Source organism: Pseudophryne corroboree, unplaced genomic scaffold, assembly GCF_028390025.1.
Source record: "Pseudophryne corroboree isolate aPseCor3 unplaced genomic scaffold, aPseCor3.hap2 scaffold_90, whole genome shotgun sequence".
Classification (NCBI taxonomy): Eukaryota; Metazoa; Chordata; class Amphibia; order Anura; family Myobatrachidae; genus Pseudophryne; species Pseudophryne corroboree.
Genome location: NW_026970479.1, coordinates 1,325,520 through 1,349,612, shown reverse-complemented (window position 1 = coordinate 1,349,612; position 24,093 = coordinate 1,325,520). Strand labels below are relative to the sequence as shown.

General features: G+C 47.5%; 30 non-coding genes and 3 pseudogenes across 30 annotated transcripts; 28 read left to right on the top strand and 5 right to left on the bottom strand.

Annotated features, from left to right (window-relative positions):
• The first annotated feature begins 1,238 nt into the window (after nucleotides 1-1,238).
• Nucleotides 1,239-1,312, top strand: TRNAN-AUU (transfer RNA asparagine (anticodon AUU)). Its single transcript has one exon. It is a non-coding gene; the product is annotated as a tRNA-Asn (tRNA).
• A 5,363-nt stretch (nucleotides 1,313-6,675) lies between these two features.
• LOC135044785 (U5 spliceosomal RNA) lies at nucleotides 6,676-6,791 on the bottom strand. Its single transcript, XR_010237324.1, has one exon. It is a non-coding gene; the product is annotated as a U5 spliceosomal RNA (small nuclear RNA).
• Nucleotides 6,792-7,066: 275 nt separating this feature from the next.
• LOC135044692 (U5 spliceosomal RNA) lies at nucleotides 7,067-7,182 on the bottom strand. Its single transcript, XR_010237233.1, has one exon. It is a non-coding gene; the product is annotated as a U5 spliceosomal RNA (small nuclear RNA).
• Nucleotides 7,183-7,460: 278 nt separating this feature from the next.
• On the bottom strand, nucleotides 7,461-7,576 carry LOC135044640 (U5 spliceosomal RNA). Its single transcript, XR_010237181.1, has one exon. It is a non-coding gene; the product is annotated as a U5 spliceosomal RNA (small nuclear RNA).
• A 286-nt stretch (nucleotides 7,577-7,862) lies between these two features.
• Nucleotides 7,863-7,978, bottom strand: LOC135044621 (U5 spliceosomal RNA). Its single transcript, XR_010237162.1, has one exon. It is a non-coding gene; the product is annotated as a U5 spliceosomal RNA (small nuclear RNA).
• A 270-nt stretch (nucleotides 7,979-8,248) lies between these two features.
• On the bottom strand, nucleotides 8,249-8,364 carry LOC135044630 (U5 spliceosomal RNA). The gene has a single exon (XR_010237171.1). It is a non-coding gene; the product is annotated as a U5 spliceosomal RNA (small nuclear RNA).
• A 144-nt stretch (nucleotides 8,365-8,508) lies between these two features.
• Nucleotides 8,509-8,671, top strand: LOC135044510 (U1 spliceosomal RNA). Its single transcript, XR_010237093.1, has one exon. It is a non-coding gene; the product is annotated as a U1 spliceosomal RNA (small nuclear RNA).
• A 671-nt stretch (nucleotides 8,672-9,342) lies between these two features.
• On the top strand, nucleotides 9,343-9,506 carry LOC135044916 (U1 spliceosomal RNA). The gene has a single exon (XR_010237452.1). It is a non-coding gene; the product is annotated as a U1 spliceosomal RNA (small nuclear RNA).
• A 152-nt stretch (nucleotides 9,507-9,658) lies between these two features.
• On the top strand, nucleotides 9,659-9,821 carry LOC135044438 (U1 spliceosomal RNA). The gene has a single exon (XR_010237035.1). It is a non-coding gene; the product is annotated as a U1 spliceosomal RNA (small nuclear RNA).
• Nucleotides 9,822-10,492: 671 nt separating this feature from the next.
• LOC135044792 (U1 spliceosomal RNA) lies at nucleotides 10,493-10,656 on the top strand. Its single transcript, XR_010237331.1, has one exon. It is a non-coding gene; the product is annotated as a U1 spliceosomal RNA (small nuclear RNA).
• A 152-nt stretch (nucleotides 10,657-10,808) lies between these two features.
• On the top strand, nucleotides 10,809-10,971 carry LOC135044479 (U1 spliceosomal RNA). The gene has a single exon (XR_010237067.1). It is a non-coding gene; the product is annotated as a U1 spliceosomal RNA (small nuclear RNA).
• A 672-nt stretch (nucleotides 10,972-11,643) lies between these two features.
• Nucleotides 11,644-11,807, top strand: LOC135045093 (U1 spliceosomal RNA). The gene has a single exon (XR_010237626.1). It is a non-coding gene; the product is annotated as a U1 spliceosomal RNA (small nuclear RNA).
• Nucleotides 11,808-11,959: 152 nt separating this feature from the next.
• On the top strand, nucleotides 11,960-12,122 carry LOC135044392 (U1 spliceosomal RNA). Its single transcript, XR_010236997.1, has one exon. It is a non-coding gene; the product is annotated as a U1 spliceosomal RNA (small nuclear RNA).
• A 615-nt stretch (nucleotides 12,123-12,737) lies between these two features.
• On the top strand, nucleotides 12,738-12,901 carry LOC135044959 (U1 spliceosomal RNA). The gene has a single exon (XR_010237495.1). It is a non-coding gene; the product is annotated as a U1 spliceosomal RNA (small nuclear RNA).
• Nucleotides 12,902-13,053: 152 nt separating this feature from the next.
• LOC135044437 (U1 spliceosomal RNA) lies at nucleotides 13,054-13,216 on the top strand. The gene has a single exon (XR_010237034.1). It is a non-coding gene; the product is annotated as a U1 spliceosomal RNA (small nuclear RNA).
• Nucleotides 13,217-13,887: 671 nt separating this feature from the next.
• Nucleotides 13,888-14,051, top strand: LOC135045054 (U1 spliceosomal RNA). Its single transcript, XR_010237588.1, has one exon. It is a non-coding gene; the product is annotated as a U1 spliceosomal RNA (small nuclear RNA).
• Nucleotides 14,052-14,203: 152 nt separating this feature from the next.
• Nucleotides 14,204-14,355, top strand: LOC135044527 (U1 spliceosomal RNA; annotated as a pseudogene).
• A 683-nt stretch (nucleotides 14,356-15,038) lies between these two features.
• Nucleotides 15,039-15,202, top strand: LOC135045253 (U1 spliceosomal RNA). The gene has a single exon (XR_010237780.1). It is a non-coding gene; the product is annotated as a U1 spliceosomal RNA (small nuclear RNA).
• A 153-nt stretch (nucleotides 15,203-15,355) lies between these two features.
• Nucleotides 15,356-15,518, top strand: LOC135044390 (U1 spliceosomal RNA). The gene has a single exon (XR_010236995.1). It is a non-coding gene; the product is annotated as a U1 spliceosomal RNA (small nuclear RNA).
• A 615-nt stretch (nucleotides 15,519-16,133) lies between these two features.
• On the top strand, nucleotides 16,134-16,297 carry LOC135045067 (U1 spliceosomal RNA). Its single transcript, XR_010237601.1, has one exon. It is a non-coding gene; the product is annotated as a U1 spliceosomal RNA (small nuclear RNA).
• A 152-nt stretch (nucleotides 16,298-16,449) lies between these two features.
• On the top strand, nucleotides 16,450-16,612 carry LOC135044464 (U1 spliceosomal RNA). The gene has a single exon (XR_010237055.1). It is a non-coding gene; the product is annotated as a U1 spliceosomal RNA (small nuclear RNA).
• A 671-nt stretch (nucleotides 16,613-17,283) lies between these two features.
• Nucleotides 17,284-17,447, top strand: LOC135044946 (U1 spliceosomal RNA). Its single transcript, XR_010237482.1, has one exon. It is a non-coding gene; the product is annotated as a U1 spliceosomal RNA (small nuclear RNA).
• Nucleotides 17,448-17,599: 152 nt separating this feature from the next.
• On the top strand, nucleotides 17,600-17,741 carry LOC135044446 (U1 spliceosomal RNA; annotated as a pseudogene).
• A 695-nt stretch (nucleotides 17,742-18,436) lies between these two features.
• Nucleotides 18,437-18,600, top strand: LOC135045061 (U1 spliceosomal RNA). The gene has a single exon (XR_010237595.1). It is a non-coding gene; the product is annotated as a U1 spliceosomal RNA (small nuclear RNA).
• A 152-nt stretch (nucleotides 18,601-18,752) lies between these two features.
• On the top strand, nucleotides 18,753-18,915 carry LOC135045187 (U1 spliceosomal RNA). Its single transcript, XR_010237715.1, has one exon. It is a non-coding gene; the product is annotated as a U1 spliceosomal RNA (small nuclear RNA).
• Nucleotides 18,916-19,589: 674 nt separating this feature from the next.
• Nucleotides 19,590-19,753, top strand: LOC135045095 (U1 spliceosomal RNA). The gene has a single exon (XR_010237628.1). It is a non-coding gene; the product is annotated as a U1 spliceosomal RNA (small nuclear RNA).
• A 152-nt stretch (nucleotides 19,754-19,905) lies between these two features.
• LOC135044444 (U1 spliceosomal RNA) lies at nucleotides 19,906-20,068 on the top strand. The gene has a single exon (XR_010237039.1). It is a non-coding gene; the product is annotated as a U1 spliceosomal RNA (small nuclear RNA).
• A 674-nt stretch (nucleotides 20,069-20,742) lies between these two features.
• Nucleotides 20,743-20,906, top strand: LOC135045083 (U1 spliceosomal RNA). The gene has a single exon (XR_010237616.1). It is a non-coding gene; the product is annotated as a U1 spliceosomal RNA (small nuclear RNA).
• A 152-nt stretch (nucleotides 20,907-21,058) lies between these two features.
• LOC135044558 (U1 spliceosomal RNA) lies at nucleotides 21,059-21,199 on the top strand (annotated as a pseudogene).
• A 694-nt stretch (nucleotides 21,200-21,893) lies between these two features.
• On the top strand, nucleotides 21,894-22,057 carry LOC135045007 (U1 spliceosomal RNA). Its single transcript, XR_010237543.1, has one exon. It is a non-coding gene; the product is annotated as a U1 spliceosomal RNA (small nuclear RNA).
• A 152-nt stretch (nucleotides 22,058-22,209) lies between these two features.
• LOC135045186 (U1 spliceosomal RNA) lies at nucleotides 22,210-22,372 on the top strand. The gene has a single exon (XR_010237714.1). It is a non-coding gene; the product is annotated as a U1 spliceosomal RNA (small nuclear RNA).
• A 674-nt stretch (nucleotides 22,373-23,046) lies between these two features.
• LOC135044842 (U1 spliceosomal RNA) lies at nucleotides 23,047-23,210 on the top strand. Its single transcript, XR_010237379.1, has one exon. It is a non-coding gene; the product is annotated as a U1 spliceosomal RNA (small nuclear RNA).
• Nucleotides 23,211-23,362: 152 nt separating this feature from the next.
• LOC135045185 (U1 spliceosomal RNA) lies at nucleotides 23,363-23,525 on the top strand. Its single transcript, XR_010237713.1, has one exon. It is a non-coding gene; the product is annotated as a U1 spliceosomal RNA (small nuclear RNA).
• The last annotated feature ends 568 nt before the right edge of the window (nucleotides 23,526-24,093 follow it).

The window sequence follows — 24,093 nt, the reverse complement described above, 5'->3', positions numbered from 1 at the left end:
AACTCTCCAGATTATTGACTTTTTAAAGTTTTTCTAGGAAACGTTCTAGATGAATGCTTATTAGCCTTTGTCAGTATATACTTTTACGAGGTGTCTCTGTGGTGCAATCGGTTAGTATGTTTGGCTATTAACCAAAAGGTTGGTGGTTCAATCCCACCCATGGATGTAATTGACCTTGTGATTAGATTTTGGTAATCTTTAAGTAGACAAGTCAAAATGTCAAACTCCCTCTTATGGTGTAGGGTACCTGGCCTTCTCTGATGTAATCAGAGTTAGATTTGATTAAGTGATTTTATAAAAAACAGCTAGGAAGCACAATTTAGCAGTGGGTTGCAGAGAAAAAAAACTATGCTGGCAGAAAAGTCCAATTGAGTGATTAAACAGCTCTTCATTTTCTGATTTTATGTTTATGCTAACAAATTTGCTCTCTGAAAAGTGTCCACAAAGTAAAGTCTCTGATTAACACCTTTGTAGGAATGGTTTTTCACCTATTACTGAATTAAACTTGCTTCATTGGAAAGGCAGCAAGATGCATCCTCATTTCAATGTCTACTGAAATAATACAGGTTGACACCAGGAAACATAAACGTCACTGCATCCTTGCTGCTTCCTCATGGGGAAGTCTGTTTAATGTGAAAACAAGGTGATATCTAATCAGCACACAGGTAAGGAATTAAGAAAATCTTTCTTTATGGGTGAAGATGTTTCTCACAAAATTGTTGCACCAAAGCATCATTGAAATTCAAGCTGCAATGATGATTTTAATATATCACTTGTACATTTTATACTGCTCTTCTGGTGACAATGTAGTTTGTTTTTGTCAATTACCATTTTAATAATAGGGTAAAGAAAATTAAGTGGATTTTTGAAAGAAAACAATACTGTCAATTTACTATTAAAACAAATTAAAATGGTAAAAGTTATTGTACTTTAAGTAAAAATAAAAGAGCCAAAATATCAATCCCAGTTTTGGATTACTTTAATTAACAAAAAAACAATGCATATAGCAGAAGATAGTTTCAATCTGCCTACATCTGGGTTATGGGCCCAGCATGCTTCCGTTGCAGTACTCTGCTGCTCATGTAAGTGCAAGAGATCCTGAAGCACTCACTCATCATGGGAAAGTAGCAATGTGTTTCTTACAAAAACTCTCCAGATTATTGACTTTTTAAAGTTTTTCTAGGAAACGTTCTAGATGAATGCTTATTAGCCTTTGTCAGAATGGACTTTTACGAGGTGTCTCTGTGGTGCAATCGGTTAGCATGTTTGGCTATTAACCAAAAGGTTGGTGGTTCAATCCCACCCAGGGATGTAATTGACCTTGTGATCAGATTTTGGTGATCTTTAAGTAGACAAGTCAAAATTTCAAACCCCCTCTTATGGTGTAGGGTACCTGGCCTTCTCTGATGTAATCAGAGTTAGATTTGATTAAGTGATTTTATAAAAAACAGCTAGGAAGCACAATTTAGCAGTGGGTTGCAGAGAAAAAAAAATTATGCTGGCAGAAAAGTCCAATTGAGTGATTAAACAGCTCTTCATTTTCTGACTTTATTTTTATGCTAACAAATTTGCTCTCTGAAAAGTGTCCACAAAGCCAAGTCTCTGATTAACACCTTTGTAGGAATGTTTTTTCACCTATTACTGAATTAAACTTGCTACATTGGAAAGGCAGCAAGATGCATCCTCATTTCAATGTCTACTGAAATAATACAGGTTGACACCAGGAAACATAAACGTTACTGCATCCTTGCTGCTTTCTCATGTGGAAGTCTGTTTAATGTGAAAACAAGGTAATATCTAATCAGCACACAGATAAGGAATTAAGAAAATCTTTCTTTATGGGTGAAGATGTTTCTCACAAAATTGTTGTCCCAATGCATCATTGAAATTCAAGATGGAAGATGATTTTAATATATCACTTGTACATTTTGCATTGCTCTTCTGGTGACAATGTAGTTTGTTTTTGTCAATTACCATTTCAGTAATAGGGTAAAGAAAATTAAGTGGATTTTTTAAAGAAAACAATGCTGTCAATATACTATTAAAACAAATTAAAATGATAAAAGTTATTGTACTTTAAGTAAAAATAAAAGAGCCAAAATATCAATCCCAGTTTTTGATTACTTTAATTATAAAAAAAAATGCACATAGCAGAGGATAGTTTCGATTAATCGACCTCTGGGTTATGCGCCCAGCATCCTTCCATTGCACTACTCTGCTGCTCATGGAAGTCCGAGAGATCCTGAAGACTAAATTGATTAAAGGCCTAAAAGTACTGGACTATAAGGAAAGACTTACTAGGCTGAATATGTATACACTAGAAAAGAGGTGCCTAAGAGGAGATATTATTAATATCTTCAAATATGTAAAGATACATAACAAAGAGTTATCAGAGGAATTATTTATTAAAAGAACACGTGGTCACTCGCTGCGACTGGAGGAAAGTTCAGAACGCAATGGAGGAAAGGTTTCTTCACTGTTAGGGCAATCAGGATGTGGAATTCCCTGCCAGGGAAGGTGGTAATGGCGGACTCTGTAATTGGATTTAAAAAAGGAATGGATACATTTCTGAATGAAAAAGCTATCCAAGGTTATAATACTTAAAATATCAACATGGTTAATCCGGGGGTAACATGAGTTATAGTAGCTAACTAGTCATAAAACATTATTCAGCAAGTATGTAGAATCATCACAACTTAAAACAGGTTGAACACGATGGGCAATTTGCCTCTATTCAACCTCAAAAACTATGTTACTATATGTTACTATATTACTGTAGTATACAGAACACCACAATGCAATGAGCAGTGATAGTGAGCACTGATGAGGATACTAGAACTGACACTGAGCAGCAAGATGCAGCACTGGACTATTAGTAATGTACTGTAGTATGCTGAGCACCACAATGCAGCACAAGACAATGAGCAGTGATACTGAGCACTGATGAGGATACTACTGAGAACTGACACTGAGCAGGAGAGACACACTACTAGTATTACTGAGCAGCAATAAGTAACCACTGATACTGAGCACTGATATTGAGATTTCCACTGAGAGAACATAGCCACGTCCTCTCCGCTCTCTCTTCAATGCACGAGTAAAAATGGCGGCAACGCGCAGCTCTATATATAATATCCGAATCTCGCGAGAATCCGACAGCGGGATGATGACATTTTCCCTTGTTCAGGTTTTCCGAGTCAGGCGGGAACAACCGAGCCTGCCTCAGACCAGTGTAAACCACGTGGAGTTCGTGGGGAATTCGGTTCTCGGAGAACCGAACCCGCTCCTCTCTACCTTATACCCATCAATTTTTTTTATTTTCAATCTAAGCCCCTGCAGTTTTCTGTAAGCATCTGCTTCGCTATGATGATCAACAAGTCACAAGGGCAAACACTCAGGGCTTGAGGCATAGATCTTTGGACTAGCTGCTACAAGCATGGCAGAGGTGTCACTATCACTGGTGACACCCAGAGAGGTGTCGAGGGAGATTGTAATGCAGTGCGTGCAAATAAGCAGCGCAATGGTAAAAAGGAGGCATGATTTCATAGGTAGGGGCGTGGCCTGGTGGCCTGAATCTACATTTTGTTGCTCCGGGTGTCCCGGGGGTTGGGTGCTGCACCCGGGGACTAGTGTGTAAGCGGTGCTGGCTCCTGCACAGTGACAGGGCATGGCCACCCAGTATGACACCTCCCTTCTTGACCATGCTGTAATTGCAGTCGCACTGCAGTTCAGCGTGATCATAAACAATGGTGTAGCCTCCTGCTGGTGCAGACTGTATGTGCGCGCAGGAAGCCGCCACCATTTTTGTGATCACAGCGGCTGAATGTGATGTCATACAGCCGCTGTGACCACGCCCCCTGTGTCTCCTCCATTGCAGACCCCATTTTGAAGCCTTGCCCCCGCACTGCTCCATCCCTGACTTGGAAATGGAGTGTTGCTGACCCCACTCTCCCCCCCTGCCCCGATTGACAGGCAGAGGCGATCGCATGCAGGCACATGCGTATGCTCTTAGCAATTTTTGCAGTTGGATCGCTTATTGTGATTGCAATCCAACCTGAATCAGGCCCTATTACCTATCACAATGCGCTGCGGGCAGTACAAAATTGGGTTAATATAGGAGAAAAACCCCCAGACCTGTGCTCCTTAACTGTACCTGGTGGCTAGTGGAGCGGCTGCCCAGTAATCAGTGTCCACCCCAGTGCGCACACGGCCCACCCCCTACGGCCACGCTCCCCTTAATCAGCGGCCTCGTGATCCGGAAGGGCGGTGTGTGTGTGTGACTGACCTTAGGAAGAAACCGGAGCCTCCGCTGCAGTGACCCAGCAACCAGGGCACGGGAGTATACAGCGCCGCTGGGAGTGATGAAGCTGCAGTAAAGATGTCTTTTAGACCTAGCCTGCTGCAGCCCTTGTAGATTCTCATAAAACAAGTTCTTCTTTTCTTGTCAAAATTAATAGCTAAGAATAGGCTGCCTGAGGCAGGCCCCTGTTAAGTGGCCTGCTACTGAAGGCACCAACTACAAACTGAGCTCCCTGTTCATGGAAGCGGGGTTATAGAGGAGGATGCGCTGAGCATCTTGGGAACAGTCAAAAGCTTTGAGCCGGTTGGTGCCTCAGATCAAGATCCTACTCTACACCCCAATGTGAATCCTTGTGGAGTCCAGTGTACCCCACAGAAGAAATTAATGTGTCACACCCATTGGCAGCAACCTTAGAATAGCTGCTGACGGGCACAATTGAGAAAGGAAGGGGGGGGGGGCATTTGAATCCAGCACATAGATGCAATTCAAATATGTAATTTGTACCTTCCTATTTTAAAATATAATGGATGAACCTCACCCTGTGAGAACAATCTTCATGATCAAGAGATCTAATATGTAAAATAAGTATGAGTTGGGATAGGGCTGGGGAGGGTGGCAGCTCGGGCAGCCCCTCCCCCGTCAAGTTAAGGAGATTCAACTGAGGAAGCACAAGGGAACTCTCGTCTGGGGACAACAACTGCAGGGAGACCACATCTTTTCAGATGAACATGGGAGGGCGGAAGGCTGCCTAATACTGAAGCACCATCAAATATCAAACCATATCCAACAACTAGTACAAGCATTCCTGGGGGAAGGTCTGCAGCAGACGGATTTGCATACGGTGATGTCATCCAAGCAGTGGGCCAAAGTTGGCTGGAACCCTCATCTGCATATAAAAAGAGAAAAGGGGCATGCAGGGCATGGCGGCCTTTTGCAGTGCTTGGATGACCCCTAGTTTGCATTAAACACCCCCACCCTCCTTTGGTGTGGGGCTCATGTTGGCCATGCCCCATCCCCTGAAGCATTCATGCTGATTTCTTGCAGCAGCTGGGCACTGTAACAGCTCCAGAGCTGCTCTGTAAGGCAAGTAAAAGGGTGTGGGCCCTGCAGCACCACCTGTAGTTCGCATTGTGCGTTGGAAGGCACAAAGTAAGCAGACGGGAGGAGAAGTCAGGATAGTACACAAGGGCATCCTTTTCTCTTAGTCCGTAAAGGATGCTGGGGTCACATTAAGAACCATGGGGTATAGACGGGATCCGCAAGAGACATGGGCACTTTAAGACTTTCAAAGGGTGTGAACTGGCTCCTCCCTCTATGCCCCTCCTCCAGACTCCAGTTATAGGAACTGTGCCCAGGGAGACGGACATTTCGAGGAAAGGATTTATTGTTAAACTAAGGTGAGCATCTTACCAGCTCACACCTTAAGCATGCCGCAGAACGTGGCATTCAACAGAACACAAGCCAACGGCATGAACAATTGCAGCAAAAAGCTGACCAGAACCGTAACACAACATGTGTATAACCACAAGTAATAACTGCAGACACAGTATGGACTGGGACGGGTGCCCAGCATCCTCTACGTACTAAGAGAAAAGGATTTACCGGTAGGTATTAAAATCCTATTTTCTCATACGACCTAGAGGATGCTGGGGTCACATTAAGAACCATGGGGTTATACCAAAGCTCTTGAACGGGTGGGAGAGTGCGTACGACTCTGCAGCACCGAATGACCCAACTTGAGGTTATCATCAGCCAAGGTATCAAACTTGTAAAACTTAGCAAAAGTGTTTACTAAATAGCTGCTCGGCAAAGTTGCAATGCTGAGACTCCCCGACCAGCTGCCCAGGATGAACCCACCTTTCTAGTAGAATGGGTCTTCACCTAATTCAGTAACGGCAATCCTGCCGTGGAATGAGCATGCTGAATCTTACCACAGATTCAGCGCATAATGGTCTGCATGGAAGCATGACACCCAATCCTGTTGGGAGCATACAGGACAAACAGAGCCTCTGTTTTCCTAATCTGAACCGTTCTGGTGACATAAATTTTCAAAGTTCTGACCACAGCCAGAGACTTTGACTCAACGAAGGTGTCAGTGGCCAAAGGCACCATGTGGAAAGATGAACCACCTTTGGCAGAAATTGTTGACGTGTCCTCAATTCTGCTCTATCTTCATGAAAGATCAAATAAAGGCTCTTGTGATACTGCATGGTTTGTACTGTTTTCCATGTGCTCCCAGATCTTTCAAGCAAGTAGCATGGTCAAGAAAGTTCTGTTTGAAAAGAAACAAACATTTACTGTCATTGTTATGCAAATAAACTTACATTAAAGCTAACAAGAAAGCACACTCGTTCTGTCTTTAAACTGATAAAAGAAACCCCAATAATATGGGGCATGCAAAAATTGAGATAAAACTCAGTTTTGCTCCTCTCCACGGAAATCTTTAATAAAAGGCGAAATATTTGTTAGTTCTGAAGAGAAACCAGAGCATGACCAAGATTCCACCTGTCGCCTGAGTGCCATGCCAGCAGTTCTCATTCAGCTCAAAGTGAGCACCCAATTTGAATGAAAGAAAGCAGATTTCTCACCAGGCTTCCCCTTGCTATAAACATGGTTTGTACTCTTTTCCATGTGCTCCCAGATCTTTCAAACAATTAGTGTGGTCAAGAAAGTTCTGTTTGAAAAGAAACAAACATTGACTGTCATTTCTATGCAAATGAGCTTACATTAAAGCACACTCGTTCTATCTTTAAACCGATAAAATAAAACCCCAATAAGATGGGGCATGCAAAAATTGAGATAAAACTCAGTTTTGCTCCTCTTCACGGAAATCTTTAGTAAAAGGCGAAAGATTTGTTCGTTCTGAAGAGAAACCACAGCATGACCAAGATTCTACCTGTCGCCTGAGTGCCATGCCAGCAGTCCTCATTCAGCTCAAAGTGAGCACCCAATTTGAAAGAAAGAAAGAAAGCAGATTTCTCACCAGGCTTCCCCTTGCTATAAACATGGTTTGTACTCTTTTCCATGTGCTCCCACATTTTTCAAGCAATTAGTATAGTCAAGAAAGTTATGTTTGAAAAGAAACAAACATTTACTGTCATTTCTATGCAAATGTGCTTACATTAAAGCACACTCGTTCTATCTTTAAACTGATAAAAGAAACCCCAATAAGACGGGGCATGCAAAAATTGAGATAAAACTCAGTTTTGCTCCTCTCCACGGAAATCTTTAGTAAAAGGCGAAAGATTTGTTCGTTCTGAAGAGAAACCAGAGCATGACCAAGATTCCACCTGTCGCCTGAGTGCCATGCCAGCAGTCCTCATTCAGCTCAAAGTGAGCACCCAATTTGAAAGAAAGAAAGCAGATTTCTCACAAGGCTTCCCCTTGCTATAAGCATGGTTTGTACTCTTTTCCATGTGCTCCCAGATCTTTCAAGCAATTAGTATGGTCAAGAAAGTTCTGCTTGAAAAGAAACAGACATTTATTGTCATTGTTATGCAAATAAACTTACATTAAAGCTAACAAGAAAGCACACTCGTTCTGTCTTTAATCCGATAAAAGAAACCCCAATAATATGGGGCATGCAAAAATTGAGATAAAACTCAGTTTTGCTCCTCTCCACGGAAATCTTTAGTAAAAGGCGAAAGATTTGTTCGTTCTGAAGAGAAACCAGAGCATGACCAAGATTCCACCTGTCGCCTGAGTGCCGTGCCAGCAGTCCTCATTCAGATCAAAGTGAGCGCCCAATTTGAAAGAAAGCAGATTTCTCACCTGTCTTCTCCTTGCTATAAGCATGGTTTGTACTGTATTCCATGTGCTCACAGATCTTTCAAGCAAGTAGCATGGTCAAGAAAGTTCTGTTTGAAAAGAAACAAACATTTACTGTCATTTCTATGCAAATGAGCTTACATTAAAGCACACTCATTCTATCTTTAAACCGATAAAAGAAACCCCAAAAAGATGGGGCATGCAAAAATTGAGATAAAACTCGGTTTTGCTCCTCTCCACGGAAATCTTTAGTAAAAGGCGAAAGATTTGTTCGTTCTGAAGAGAAACCAGAGCATGACCAAGATTTTTATCTGAAAATATGTGTTCTCCCTGCAGTTGTTGTCCCCAGATGAGAGTTCCCTTGTGCTGCCTCAGTTGAATCTCCTTTACTTGACAGGGGGATGCTCGAGCAGCGACCCTCCCCAGCTCTAGCCCAACTCCTACTTACCTGCCAGGTGAGATACTATGATCATGAAGGTGCTTCTCCCAGGGCAAGGCTCACCCATTGCACTCTGGGTGTGCTGCTTCTGCGTTTTCCCCAAATGTGGGAAACTTGACTGCATAATTTGTGTTTCCCCTGGTCGGCTCTCGTATAATTCAGATCTCTTTGTCTCAGGTCTCTCTCCAGCCTAGTTTGCTGTCTGTTTCCACTTCTCTTTTCTTGAGCCGCTCCCTTCTATGCCCTTGCGCACTATCCTGACTTCTACCGTCTGCTTACTTCGTGCCTTCCAACGCACAATGCAAACTACAGGTAGTGCTGCAGGGCCCACACCCTTTTACTTGCCTTACAGAGCGTCTCTGGAGCAGTTACAGTGCCCAGCTGCTGCAAGAAATCAGCTTGAATGCTTCAGGGGCTGGGGCATAGCCAACATGAGCCCCACACCGAAGGAGGGTGGAGGTGTGTAATGCGAACTAGGGGTCATCCAAGCGCCGCAAAAGGCCGCCATGCCCTGCACGCCCCTTGTCTCTTTTCATATGCAGACGAGGGTTGAAGCCAACTTTGACCCACTGTTTGGATGACATCACCATATGCAAATCCATCTGCTGCAGGCCTTCCCCCAGGAATGCTTGCACTAGTTGTTGCATTTGGTTTGTTGTTTGGGGGTGCTTCAGTATTAGGCAGCCTTCTGCCCTCCCATGTTCATCTGAAAATATGTGTTCTCCCTGCAGTTGTTGTCCCCAGATGAGAGTTCCCTTGTGCTGCCTCAGTTGAATCTCCTTTACTTGACAGAGATGTGCCTGAGCAGCGGCCCTCCCCAGCCCTATCCCAAATCATACTTATTTTGCATAGGCGATACCATGGTCATGAAGATTGTTCTCCCAGGGTGAGGTTCATTCATTGCATTCTGGGTATGCTGACCCCTGTGATTTCCCCAAATGTGGGAAACTCGACTGCATTATTTGTGGTAGTGGGGGACTGTGTTTGTGCTTTCCTCTGGTCAGCTCTGGTAAAAATCAGATTTCTTTATATCAGATCTTCCTCTAGCCTTGTTCTTCTTTCGAGAGTTCCCTTGTGCTGCCTCAGTTGGATCTCTTTCACTTGAGAGGGGGGTGCCCGAGCAGCGACCCTCCCCAGCTCTAGCCCAACTCCTACTTACCTGCCAGGTGAGATACTATGATCATGAAGGTGCTTCTCCCAGGGCAAGGCTCACCCATTGCACTCTGGTTGTGCTGCCCCTGCGATTTCCCCAAATGTGGGAAACTTGACTGCATAATTTGTGTTTCCCTTGGTCATCTCTCGTATAATTCAGATCTCTTTGTCTCAGGTCTCTCTCCAGCCTAGTTTGCTGTCTGTTTCCACTTCTCTTTTCTTGAGCCGCTCCCTTCTATGCCCTTGCGCACTATCCTGACTTCTCCCGTCTGCTTACTTCGTGCCTTCCAACGCACAATGCAAACTACAGGTAGTGCTGCAGGGCCCACACCCTTTTACTTGCCTTACAGAGCAGCTCTGGAGCAGTTACAGTGCCCAGCTGCTGCAAGAAATCAGCTTGAATGCTTCAGGGGCTGGGGCATAGCCAACATGAGCCCCACACCGAAGGAGGGTGGAGGTGTGTAATGCGAACTAGGGGTCATCCAAGCGCCGCAAAAGGCCGCCATGCCCTGCACGCCCCTTTTCTCTTTTCATATGCAGACGAGGGTTGAAGCCAACTTTGACCCACTGCTTGGATGGCATCACCATATGCAAATCCATCTGCTGCAGGCCTTCCCCCAGGAATGCTTGCACTGGTTGTTGCATTTGGTTTGTTGTTTGGGGGTGCTTCAGTATTAGGCAGCCTTCTGCCCTCCCATGTTCATCTGAAAATATGTGTTCTCCCTGCAGTTGTTGTCCCCAGATGAGAGTTCCCTTGTGCTGCCTCAGTTGAATCTCCTTTACTTGAAAGAGATGTGCCTGAGCAGCGGCCCTCCCCAGCCCTATCCCAAATCATACTTATTTTGCATAGGAGAGACCATGGTCTTGAAGATTGTTCTCCCAGGGTGAGGTTCATTCATTGCATTCTGGGTATGCTGACCCCTGTGATTTCCCCAAATGTGGGAAACTCAACTGCATTATTTGTGGTAGTGGGGGACTGTGTTTGTGCTTTCCTCTGGTCAGCTCTGGTAAAAGTCAGATTTCTTTGTTTCAGATCTTCCTCTAGCCTTGTTCTTCTTTCGAGAGTTCCCTTGTGCTGCCTCAGTTGGATCTCCTTCACTTGACAGGGGGGTGCCCGTGCAGCGACTCTCCCCAGCTCTAGCCCAACTTCTACTTACCTGCCAGGTGAGATACTATAATCATGAAGGTGCTTCTCCCAGGGCAAGGCTCACCCATTGCACTCTGGATGTGCTGCCCCTGCGATTTCCCCAAATGTGGGAAACTTGACTGCATAATTTGTGTTTCCCCTGGTCGGCTCTCGTATAATTCAGATCTCTTTGTCTCAGGTCTCTCTCCAGCCTAGTTTGCTGTCTGTTTCCACTTCTCTTTTCTTCAGCCGCTCCATTCTATGGCCTTGCGCACTATCCTTACTTCTCCCGTCTGCTTACTTTGTGCCTTCCAATGCACAATGCAAACTACAGGTAGTGCTGCAGGGCCCACACCCTTTTACTTGCCGTACAGAGCAGCTCTGGAGCAGTTACAGTGCCCAGCTACTGCAAGAAATCAGCTTGAATGCTTCAGGGGCTGGGGCATAGCCAACATGAGCCCCACACCGAAGGAGGGTGGAGGTGTTTAATGCGAACTAGGGGTCATCCAAGCGCCGCAAAAGGCCGCCATGCCCTGCACGCCCCTTTTCTCTTTTCATATGCAGACGAGGGTTGAAGCCAACTTTGACCCACTGCTTTGGATGACATCACCATATGCAAATCCATCTGCTGCAGGCCTTCCCCCAGGAATGCTTGCACTAGTTGTTGCATTTGGTTTGTTGTTTGGGGGTGCTTCAGTATTAGGCAGCCTTCTGCCCTCCCATGTTCATCTGAAAATATGTGTTCTCCCTGCAGTTGTTGTCCCCAGATGAGAGTTCCCTTATGCTGCCTCAGTTGAATCTCCTTTACTTGAAAGAGATGTGCCTGAGCAGCGGCCCTCCCCAGCCCTATCCCAAATCATACTTATTTTGCATAGGAGATACCATGGTCATGAAGATTATTCTCCCAGTGTGAGGTTCATTCATTGCATTCTGGGTATGCTGACCCCTGTGATTTCCCCAAATGTGGGAAACTCAACAGCATTATTTGTGGTAGTGGGGGACTGTGTTTGTGTTTTCCTCTGGTCAGCTCTGGTAAAAGTCAGATTTCTTTGTCTCAGATCTTCCTCTAGCCTTGTTCTTCTTTCGAGAATTCCCTTGTGCTGCCTCAGTTGGATCTCCTTCACTTGACAGGGGGGTACCCGAGCAGCGACCCTCCCCAGCTCTAGCCCAACTCCTACTTACCTGCCAGGTGAGATACTATGATCACGTAGGTGCTTCTCCCAGGGCAAGGCTCACCCATTGCACTCTGGGTGTGCTGCTCCTGCGATTTCCCCAAATGTGGGAAACTTGACTGCATAATTTGTGTTTCCCCTGGTCGGCTCTCGTATAATTCAGATCTCTTTGTCTCAGGTCTCTCTCCAGCCTAGTTTGCTGTCTGTTTCCACTTCTCTTTTCTTAAGTGCCTTCCAATGCACAATGCAAACTACAGGTAGTGCTGCAGGGCCCACACCCTTTTACTTGCCGTACAGAGCAGCTCTGGAGCTGTTACAGTGCCCAGCTGCTGCAAGAAATCAGCTTGAATGCTTCAGGGGCTGGGGCATAGCAAACATGAGCCCCACACCGAAGGAGGGTGGGGGTGTTTAATGTGAACTAAGGGTCATCCAAGCGCCGCAAAAGGCCGCCATGCCCTGCATACCCCTTTTCTCTTTTCATATGCAGATGAGGGTTCCAGCCAACTTTGGCCCACTGCTTGGATGACATCACCGTATGCAAATCCGTCTTCTGCAGAACTTCCCCCAGGAATGCTTGTACTAGTTGTTGCATTTGGTTTGTTGTTTGGGGGTGCTTCAGTATTAGGCAGCCTTCTGCCCTCCCATGTTCATCTGAAAATATGTGTTCTCCCTGCAGTTGTTGTCCCCAGATGGGAGTTCCCTTGTGCTGCCTCAGTTGAATCTCCTTTACTTGACAGAGATGTGCCTGAGCAGCGGCCCTCCCCAGCCCTATCCCAAATCATACTTATTTTGCATAGGAGATACCATTTTCATGAAGATTGTTCTCCGAGGGTGAGGTTCATTCATTGCATTTTGGGTATGCTGACCCCTGTGATTTCCCCAAATGTGGGAAACTCGACTGCATTATTTGTGGTAGTGGGGGACTGTGTTTGTGCTTTCCTCTGGTCAGCTCTGGTAAAAATCAGATTTCTTTATATCAGATCTTCCTCTAGCCTTGTTCTTCTTTCGAGAGTTCCCTTGTGCTGCCTCAGTTGGATCTCTTTCACTTGAGAGGGGGGTGCCCGAGCAGTGACCCTCCCCAGCTCTAGCCCAACTCCTACTTACCTGCCAGGTGAGATACTATGATCATGAAGGTGCTTCTCCCAGGGCAAGGCTCACCCATTGCACTCTGGTTGTGCTGCCCCTGCGATTTCCCCAAATGTGGGAAACTTGACTGCATAATTTGTGTTTCCCTTGGTCATCTCTCGTATAATTCAGATCTCTTTGTCTCAGGTCTCTCTCCAGCCTAGTTTGCTGTCTGTTTCCACTTCTCTTTTCTTGAGCCGCTCCCTTCTATGCCCTTGCGCACTATCCTGACTTCTCCCGTCTGCTTACTTCGTGCCTTCCAACGCACAATGCAAACTACAGGTAGTGCTGCAGGGCCCACACCCTTTTACTTGCCTTACAGAGCAGCTCTGGAGCAATTACAGTGCCCAGCTGCTGCAAGAAATCAGCTTGAATGCTTCAGGGGCTGGGGCATAGCCAACATGAGCCCCACACCGAAGGAGGGTGGAGGTGTGTAATGCGAACTAGGGGTCATCCAAGCGCCGCAAAAGGCCGCCATGCCCTGCACGCCCCTTTTCTCTTTTCATATGCAGACGAGGGTTGAAGCCAACTTTGACCCACTGCTTGGATGGCATCACCATATGCAAATCCATCTGCTGCAGGCCTTCCCCCAGGAATGCTTGCACTAGTTGTTGCATTTGGTTTGTTGTTTGGGGGTGCTTCAGTATTAGGCAGCCTTCTGCCCTCCCATGTTCATCTGAAAATATGTGTTCTCCCTGCAGTTGTTGTCCCCAGATGAGAGTTCCCTTGTGCTGCCTCAGTTGAATCTCCTTTACTTGACAGAGATGTGCCTGAGCAGCGGCCCTCCCCAGCCCTATCCCAAATCATACTTATTTTGCATAGGAGAGACCATGGTCTTGAAGATTGTTCTCCCAAGGTGAGGTTCATTCATGGCATTCTGGGTATGCTGACCCCTGTGATTTCCCCAAATGTGGGAAACTCAACTGCATTATTTGTGGTAGTGGGGGACTGTGTTTGTGCTTTCCTCTGGTCAGCTCTGGTAAAAGTCAGATTTCTTTGTTTCAGATCTTCCTCTAGCCTTGTTCTTCTTTCGAGAGTTCCCTTGTGCTGCCTCAGTTGGATCTCCTTCACTTGACAGGGGGGTGCCCGTGCAGCGACTCTCCCCAGCTCTAGCCCAACTTCTACTTACCTGCCAGGTGAGATGCTATAATCATGAAGGTGCTTCTCCCAGGGCAAGGCTCACCCATTGCACTCTGGATGTGCTGCCCCTGCGATTTCCCCAAATGTGGGAAACTTGACTGCATAATTTGTGTTTCCCCTGGTCGGCTCTGGTATAATTCAGATCTCTTTGTCTCAGGTCTCTCTCCAGCCTAGTTTGCTGTCTGTTTCCACTTCTCTTTTCTTAAGCCGCTCCATTCTATGGCCTTGCGCACTATCCTTACTTCTCCCGTCTGCTTACTTTGTGCCTTCCAATGCACAATGCAAACTACAGGTAGTGCTGCAGGGCCCACACCCTTTTACTTGCCGTACAGAGCAGCTCTGGAGCAGTTACAGTGCCCAGCTAATGCAAGAAATCAGCTTGAATGCTTCAGGGGCTGGGGCATAGCCAACATGAGCCCCACACCGAAGGAGGGTGGAGGTGTTTAATGCGAACTAGGGGTCATCCAAGCGCCGCAAAAGGCCGCCATGCCCTGCACGCCCCTTTTCTCTTTTCATATAAAGACGAGGGTTGAAGCCAACTTTGACCCACTGCTTTGGATGACATCACCATATGCAAATCCATCTGCTGCAGGCCTTCCCCCAGGAATGCTTGCACTAGTTGTTGCATTTGGTTTGTTGTTTGGGGGTGCTTCAGTATTAGGCAGCCTTCTGCCCTCCCATGTTCATCTGAAAATATGTGTTCTCCCTGCAGTTGTTGTCCCCAGATGAGAGTTCCTTTATGCTGCCTCAGTTGAATCTCCTTTACTTGACAGAGATGTGCCTGAGCAGCGGCCCTCCCCAGCCCTATCCCAAATCATACGTATTTTGCATAGGAGAGACCATGGTCATGAAGATTATTCTCCCAGTATGAGGTTCATTCATTGCATTCTGGGTATGCTGACCCCTGTGATTTCCCCAAATGTGGGAAACTCGACAGCATTATTTGTGGTAGTGGGGGACTGTGTTTGTGTTTTCCTCTGGTCAGCTCTGGTAAAAGTCAGATTTCTTTGTCTCAGATCTTCCTCTAGCCTTGTTCTTCTTTCGAGAATTCCCTTGTGCTGCCTCAGTTGGATCTCCTTCACTTGACAGGGGGGGTACCCGAGCAGCGACCCTCCCCAGCTCTAGCCCAACTCCTACTTACCTGCCAGGTGAGATACTATGATCACGTAGGTGCTTCTCCCAGGGCAAGGCTCACCCATTGCACTCTGGGTGTGCTGCTCCTGCGATTTCCCCAAATGTGGGAAACTTGACTGCATAATTTGTGTTTCCCCTGGTCGGCTCTCGTATAATTCAGATCTCTTTGTCTCAGGTCTCTCTCCAGCCTAGTTTGCTGTCTGTTTCCACTTCTCTTTTCTTAAGTGCCTTCCAATGCACAATGCAAACTACAGGTAGTGCTGCAGGGCCCACACCCTTTTACTTGCCTTACAGAGCAGCTCTGGAGCTGTTACAGTGCCAAGCTGCTGCAAGAAATCAGCTTGAATGCTTCAGGGGCTGGGGCATGGCCAACATGAGCCCCACACCGAAGGAGGGTGGGGGTGTTTAATGCGAACTAAGGGTCATCCAAGCGCCGCAAAAGGCCGCCATGCCCTGCATACCCCTTTTCTCTTTTCATATGCAGATGAGGGTTCCAGCCAACTTTGGCCCACTGCTTGGATGACATCACCGTATGCAAATCCGTCTTCTGCAGACCTTCCCCCAGGAATGCTTGTACTAGTTGTTGCATTTGGTTTGTTGTTTGGGCGTGCTTCAGTATTAGGCAGCCTTCTGCCCTCCCATGTTCATCTGAAAATATGTGTTCTCCCTGCAGTTGTTGTCCCCAGATGAGAGTTCCCTTGTGCTGCCTCAGTTGAATCTCCTTTACTTGACAGAGATGTGCCTGAGCAGCGGCCCTCCCCAGCCCTATCCCAAATCATACTTATTTTGCATAGGAGATACCATGGTCATAAAGACTGTTCTCCCAGGATGAGGTTCATTCATTGCATTCTGGGTATGCTGACCCCTGTGATTTCCCCAAATGTGGGAAACTCAACTGCATTATTTGTGGTAGTGGGGGACTGTTTTTGTGTTTTCCTCTGGTCAGCTCTGGTAAAAGTCAGATTTCTTTGTCTCAGATCTTCCTCTAGCCTTGTTCTTCTTTCGAGAGTTCCATTGTGCTGCCTCAGTTTGATCTCCTTCACTTGACAGGGGGGTACCCGAGTAGCGACCCTCCCCAGCTCTAGCCCAACTCCTACATACCTGCCAGGTGAGATACTATGATCATGAAGGTGCTTCTCCCAGGGCAAGGCTCACCCATTGCACTCTGGGTGTGCTGCTCCTGCGATTTCTCCAAATGTGGGAAACTTGACTGCATAATTTGTGTTTCCCCTGGTCGGCGCTTGTATAATTCAGATCTCTTTGTCTCAGGTCTCTCTCCAGCCTAGTTTGCTGTCTGTTTCCACTTCTCTTTTCTTGAGCCCCTGCCGTCTATGCCCTTGTGCACTCTCCTGACTTCTCCTGTCTGCTTACTTTGTGCCTTCCAACGCACAATGCGAACTACAGGTAGTGCTGCAGGGCCCACACCCTTTTACTTGCCTTACAGAGCAGCTCTGGAGCTGTTACAGTGCCCAGCTGCTGCAAGAAATCAGCTTGAATACTTCAGGGGCTGGGGCATAGCCAACATGAGCCCCACACCGAAGGAGAATGGAGGTGTTTAATGCGAACTAGGGGTCATCCAAGCACCGCAAAAGGCCGCCATGCCCTGCATAACCCTTTTTTCTTTGCATATGCAGATGAGGGTTCCAGCCAACTTTGGCCCACTGCTTGGATGACATCACCGTATGCAAATCCGTCTTCTGCAGACCTTCTCCCAGGAATGCTTTTACTAGTTGTTGCATTTGGTTTGTTGTTTGGGGGTGCTTCAGTATTAGGCAGCCTTCTGCCCTCCCATGTTCATCTGAAAATATGTGTTCTCCCTGCAGTTGTTGTCCCCAGATGAGAGTTCCCTTGTGCTGCCTCAGTTGAATCTCCTTTACTTGACAGAGATGTGCCTGAGCAGCGGCCCTCCCCAGCCCTATCCCAAATCATACTTATTTTGCATAGGAGATACCATGGTCATGAAGATTGTTCTCCCAGGGTTAGGTTCATTCATTGCATTCTGGGTATGCTGACCCCTGTGATTTCCCCAAATGTGAGAAACTCAACTGCATTATTTGTGGTAGTGGGGGACTGTGTTTGTGCTTTCCTCTGGTCAGCTCTGGTAAAAGTCAGATTTCTTTGTCTCAGATCTTCCTCTAGCCTTGTTCTTCTTTCGAGAGTTCCCTTGTGTTGCCTCAGTTGGATCTCCTTCACTTGACAGGGGGGTGCCCGAGCAGCGACCCTCCCCAGCTCTAGCCCAACTCCTACTTACCTGCCAGGTGAGATACTATGATCATGTAGGTGCTTCTCCCAGGGCAAGGCTCACCCATTGCACTCTGGGTGTGCTGCCCCTGCGATTTCCCCAAATGTGGGAAACTTGACTGCATAATTTGTGTTTCCCCTGGTCGGCTCTCATATAATTCAGATCTCTTTGTCTCAGGTCTCTCTCCAGCCTAGTTTGCTGTCTGTTTCCACTTCTCTTTTCTTCAGCCGCTCCCTTCTATACCCTTGTGCACTATCCTGACTTCTCCTCCCGTCTGCTTACTTTGTGCCTTCCAATGCACATTGCAAACTACAGGTAGTGCTGCAGGGCCCACACCCTTTTACTTGCCTTACAGAGCAGCTCTGGAGCTGTTACAGTGCCCAGCTCCTGCAAGAAATCAGCTTGAATGCTTCAGGGGCTGGGGCATAGCCAACATGAGCCCCACACCGAAGGAGGGTGGAGGTGTTTAATGCAAGCAAGGGGTCAGACAAGCGCCGCAAAAGGCCACCATGCCCTGCACGCCCCTTTTCTGTTTTCATATGCAGACGAGGGTTGAAGCCAACTTTGACCCACTGCTTGGATGACATCACCATATGCAAATCCATCTGCGGCAGGCCTTCCCCCAGGAATGCTTGCACTAGTTGTTGCATTTGGTTTGTTGTTTGGGGGTGCTTCAGTATTAGGCAGCCTTCTGCCCTCCCATGTTCATCTGAAAATATGTGTTCTCCCTGCAGTTGTTGTCCCCAGATGAGAGTTCCCTTGTGCTGCCTCAGTTGAATCTCCTTAACTTGACAGAGATGTGCCTGAGCAGCGGCCCTCCCCAGCTCTATCCCAAATCATACTTATTTTGCATAGGAGATACCATGGTCATGAAGATTATTCTCCCAGGGTGAGGTTCATTCATTGCATTCTGGGTATGCTGACCCCTGTGATTTCCCCAAATGTGGGAAACTTGACTGCTTTATTTGTGGTAGTGGGGGACTGTGTTTGTGTTTTCCTCTGGTCAGCTCTGGTAAAAGTCAGATTTCTTTGTTTCAGATCTTCCTCTAGCCTTGTTCTTCTTTCGAGAGTTCCCTTGTGCTGCCTCAGTTGGATCTCCTTCACTTGACAGGGGGGTGCCCGAGCAGAGACCCTCCCCAGCTCTAGCCCAACTCCTACTTACCTGCCAGGTGAGATACTATGATCATGAAGGTGCTTCTCCCAGGGCAAGGCTCACCCATTGCACTCTGGGTGTGCTGCCCCTGCGATTTCCCCAAATGTGGGAAACTTGACTGCATAATTTGTGTTTCCCCTGGTCGGCTCTCGTATAATTCAGATCTCTTTGTCTCAGGTCTCTCTCCAGCCTAGTTTGCTGTCTGTTTCCACTTCTCTTTTCTTGAGCCGCTCCCTTCTATGCCCTTGCGCACTATCCTGACTTCTCCTCCTGTCTGCTTACTTTGTGCCTTCCAACGCACAATGCGAACTACAGGTAGTGCTGCAGGGCCCACACCCTTTTACTTGCCTTACAGAGCAGCTCTGGAGCTGTTACAGTGCCCAGCTGCTGCAAGAAATCAGCTTGAATGCTTCAGGGGCTGGGGCATAGCCAACATGAGCCCCACACCAAAGGAGGTTGGAGGTGTTTAATGCAAACTAGGGGTCAGCCAAGCGCCGCAAAAGGCCACCATGCCCTGCACGCCCCTTTTCTCTTTTCATATGCAGACGAGGGTTGAAGCCAACTTTGACCCACTGCTTGGATGACATCACCATATGCAAATCCATCTGCGGCAGGCCTTCCCCCAGGAATGCTTGCACTAGTTGTTGCATTTGGTTTGTTGTTTGGGGGTGCTTCAGTATTAGGCAGCCTTCTGCCCTCCCATGTTCATCTGAAAATATATGTTCTCCCTGCAGTTGTTGTCCCCAGATGAGAGTTCCCTTGTGCTGCCTCAGTTGAATCTCCTTTACTTGATAGAGATGTGCATGAGCAGCGGCCCTCCCCAGCCCTATTCCAAATCATACTTATTTTGCATAGGAGATACCATGGTCATGAAGATTTTTCTCCCAGGGTGAGGTTCATTCATTGCATTTTGGGTATGCTGACCCCTGTGATTTCCCCAAATGTGGGAAACTTGACTGCATTATTTGTGGTAGTGGGAGGCTGTGTTTGTGATTTCTTCTGGTCAGCTCTGGTAAAAGTCAGATTTCTTTGTCTCAGATTTTCCTTTAGCCTTGTTCTTCTTTCGAGAGTTCCCTTGTGCTGCCTCAGTTGGATCTCCTTCACTTTACAGGGGGGTACCCGAGCAGCAACCCTCCCCAGCTCTAGACCAACTCCTACTTACCTGCCAGGTGAGATACTATGATCATGAAGGTGCTTCTCCCAGGGCAAGGCTCACTCATTGTACTCTGGGTGTGCTGCTCCTGCGATTTCCCCAAATGTGGGAAACTTGACTGCATAATTTGTGTTTCCCCTGGTCGGCTCTCGTATAATTCAGATCTCTTTGTCTCAGGTCTCTCTCCAGCCTAGTTTGCTGTCTGTTTCCACTTCTCTTTTCTTCAGCCGCTTCCTTCTATACCCTTGTGCACTATCCTGACTTCTCCTCCCGTCTGCTTACTTTGTGCCTTCCAATGCACAATGCAAACTACAGGTAGTGCTGCAGGGCCCACACCCTTTTACTTGCCTTACAGAGCAGCTCTGGAGCTGTTACAGTGCCCAGCTGCTGTAAGAAATAAGCTTGAATGCTTCAGAGGCTGGGGCATTGTCAACATGAGCCCCACACCAAAGGAGGGTGGAGGTGTTTAATGCGAACTAGGGGTCATCCAAGCGCCGCAAAAGGCCGCCATGCCCTGCACGCCCCTTTTCTCTTTTCATATGCAGACGAGGGTTGAAGCCAACTTTGACCCACTGCTTGGATGACATCACCATATGCAAATCCGTCTTCTGCAGAACTTCCCCCAGGAATGCTTGTACTAGTTGTTGCATTTGGTTTGTTGTTTGGGGGTGCTTCAGTATTAGGCAGCCTTCTGCCCTCCCATGTTCATCTGAAAATATGTGTTCTCCCTGCAGTTGTTGTCCCCAGATGAGAGTTCCCTTGTGCTGCCTCAGTTGAATCTCCTTTACTTGACAGAGATGTGCATGAGCAGCGGCCCTCCCCAGCCCTATTCCAAATCATACTTATTTTGCATAGGAGATACCATGGTCATGAAGATTGTTCTCCCAGGGTGAGGTTCATTCATTGCATTCTGGGTATGCTGACCTCTGTGATTTCCCCAAATGTGGGAAACGCGACTGCTTTATTTGTGGTAGTGGGGGACTGTGTTTGTGTTTTCCTCTGGTCAGCTCTGGTAAAAGTCAGATTTCTTTGTTTCAGATCTTCCTCTAGCCTTGTTCTTCTTTCGAGAGTTCCCTTGTGCTGCCTCAGTTGGATCTCCTTCACTTGACAGGGGGGTGCCCGAGCAGCGACCCTCCCCAGCTCTAGCCCAACTCCTACTTACCTGCCAGGTGAGATACTATGATCATGAAGGTGCTTCTCCCAGGGCAAGGCCCACCATTGCACTCTGGGTGTGCTGCCCCTGCGATTTCCCGAAATGTGGGAAACTTGACTGCATAATTTGTGTTTCCCCTGGTCGGCTCTCGTATAATTTAGATCTCTTTGTCTCAGGTCTCTCTCCAGCCTAGTTTGCTGTCTGTTTCCACTTCTTTTTTCTTGAGCCCCTCCCATCTATACCCTTGTGCACTATCCTGACTTCTCCTCCCGTCTGCTTACTTTGTGCCTTCCAATGCACAATGCAAACTACAGGTAGTGCTGCAGGGCCCACACCCTTTTACTTGCCTTACAGAGCAGCTCTGGAGCTGTTACAGTGCCCAGCTGCTGCAAGAAATCAGCTTGAATGCTTCAGGGGCTGGGGCATAGCCAACATGAGCCCCACACCGAAGGAGGGTGGAGGTGTTTAATGCAAACTAGGGGTCAGCCAAGCGCCGCAAAAGGCCACCATGCCCTGCACGCCCCTTTTCTCTTTTCATATGCAGACGAGGGTTGAAGCCAACTTTGACCCACTGCTTGGATGACATCACCATATGCAAATCCATCTGCGGCAGGCCTTCCCCCAGGAATGCTTGCACTAGTTGTTGCATTTGGTTTGTTGTTTGGGGGTGCTTCAGTATTAGGCAGCCTTCTGCCCTCCATGTTCATCTGAAAATATGTGTTCTCCCTGCAGTTGTTATCCCCAGATGAGAGTTCCCTTGTGCTGCCTCAGTTGAATCTCCTTTACTTGACAGAGATGTGCCTGAGCAGCGGCCCTCCCCAGCTCTATCCCAAATCATACTTATTTTGCATAGGAGATACCATGGTCATGAAGATTATTCTCCCAGGGTGAGGTTCATTCATTGCATTCTGGGTATGCTGACCCCTGTGATTTCCCCAAATGTGGGAAACTCGACTGCTTTATTTGTGGTAGTGGGGGACTGTGTTTGTGTTTTCCTCTGGTCAGCTCTGGTAAAAGTCAGATTTCTTTGTTTCAGATCTTCCTCTAGCCTTGTTCTTCTTTCGAGAGTTCCCTTGTGCTGCCTCAGTTGGATCTCCTTCACTTGACAGGGGGGTGCCCGAGCAGCGACCCTCCCCAGCTCTAGCCCAACTCCTACTTACCTGCCAGGTGAGATACTATGATCATGAAGGTGCTTCTCCCAGGGCAAGGCTCACCCATTGCACTCTGGGTGTGCTGCCCCTGCGATTTCCCCAAATGTGGGAAACTTGACTGCATAATTTGTGTTTCCCCTGGTCGGCTCTCGTATAATTCAGATCTCTTTGTCTCAGGTCTCTCTCCAGCCTAGTTTGCTGTCTGTTTCCACTTCTCTTTTCTTTAGCCGCTCCCTTCTATACCCTTGTGCACTATCCTGACTTCTCCTCCCGTCTGCTTACTTTGTGCCTTCCAATGCACAATGCAAACTACAGGTAGTGCTGCAGGGCCCACACCCTTTTACTTGCCTTACAGAGCAGCTCTGGAGCTGTTACAGTGCCCAGCTGCTGCAAGAAATCAGCTTGAATGCTTCAGGGGATGGGGCATGGCCAACATGAGCCCCACACCAAAGGAGGGTGGAGGAGTTTAATGCGAACTAGGGGTCATCCAAGCACCGCAAAAGGCCGCCAAGCCCTGCACGCCCCTTTTCTCTTTTCATATGCAGATGAGGGTTGAAGCCAACTTTGACCCACTGCTTGGATGACATCACCGTATGCAAATCCGTCTTCTGCAGAACTTCCCCCAGGAATGCTTGCACTAGTTGTTGCATTTGGTTTGTTGTTTGGGGGTGCTTCAGTATTAGGCAGCCTTCTGCCCTCCCATGTTCATCTGAAAATATGTGTTCTCCCTGCAGTTGTTGTCCCCAGATGAGAGTTCCCTTGTGCTGCCTCAGTTGAATCTCCTTTACTTGACAGAGATGTGCCTGAGCAGCGGCCCTCCCCAGCCCTATTCCAAATCATACTTATTTTGCATAGGAGATACCATGGTCATGAAGATTGTTCTCCCAGGGTGAGGTTCATTCATTGCATTTTGGGTATGCTGACCCCTGTGATTTCCCCAAATGTGGGAAACTTGACTGCATTATTTTTGGTAGTGGGGGACTGTGTTTGTGCTTTCCTCTGGTCAGCTCTGGTAAAAGTCAGATTTCTTTGTCTCAGATTTTCCTCTAGCCTTGTTCTTCTTTCGAGAGTTCCCTTGTGCTGCCTCAGTTGGATCTCCTTCACTTTACAGGGGGGTACCCGAGCAGCGACCCTCCCCAGCTCTAGCCCAACTCCTACTTACCTGCCAGGTGAGATACTATGATCATGAAGGTGCTTCTCCCAGGGCAAGGCTCACCCATTGCACTCTGGGTGTGCTGCCCCTGCGATTTCCCCAAATGTGGGAAACTTGACTGCATAATTTGTGTTTCCCCTGGTCGGCTCTCGTATAATTCAGATCTCTTTGTCTCAGGTCTCTCTCCAGCCTAGTTTGCTGTCTGTTTCCACTTCTCTTTTCTTGAGCCGCTCCCTTCTATGCCCTTGCGCACTATCCTGACTTATCCTCCTGTCTGCTTACTTTGTGCCTTCAAACGCACAATGCGAACTACAGGTAGTGCTGCAGGGCCCACACCCTTTTACTTGCCTTACAGAGCAGCTCTGGAGCTGTTACAGTGCCCAGCTGCTGCAAGAAATCAGCTTGAATGCTTCAGGGGCTGGGGCAGAGCCAACATGAGCCCCACACAAAAGGAGGGTGGGGGTGTTTAATGCGAACTAAGGGTCATCCAAGCACCGCAAAAGGCCGCCATGCCCTGCATGCCCCTTTTCTCTTTTCATATGCAGATGAGGGTTCCAGACAACTTTGGCCCACTGCTTGGATGACATCACCGTATGCAAATCCGTCTTCTGCAGACCTTCCCCCAGGAATGCTTGTACTAGTTGTTGCATATGGTTTGATATTTGATGGTGCTTCAGTATTAGGCAGCCTTCCGCCCTCCCATGTTCATCTGAAAAGATGTGGTCTCCCTGC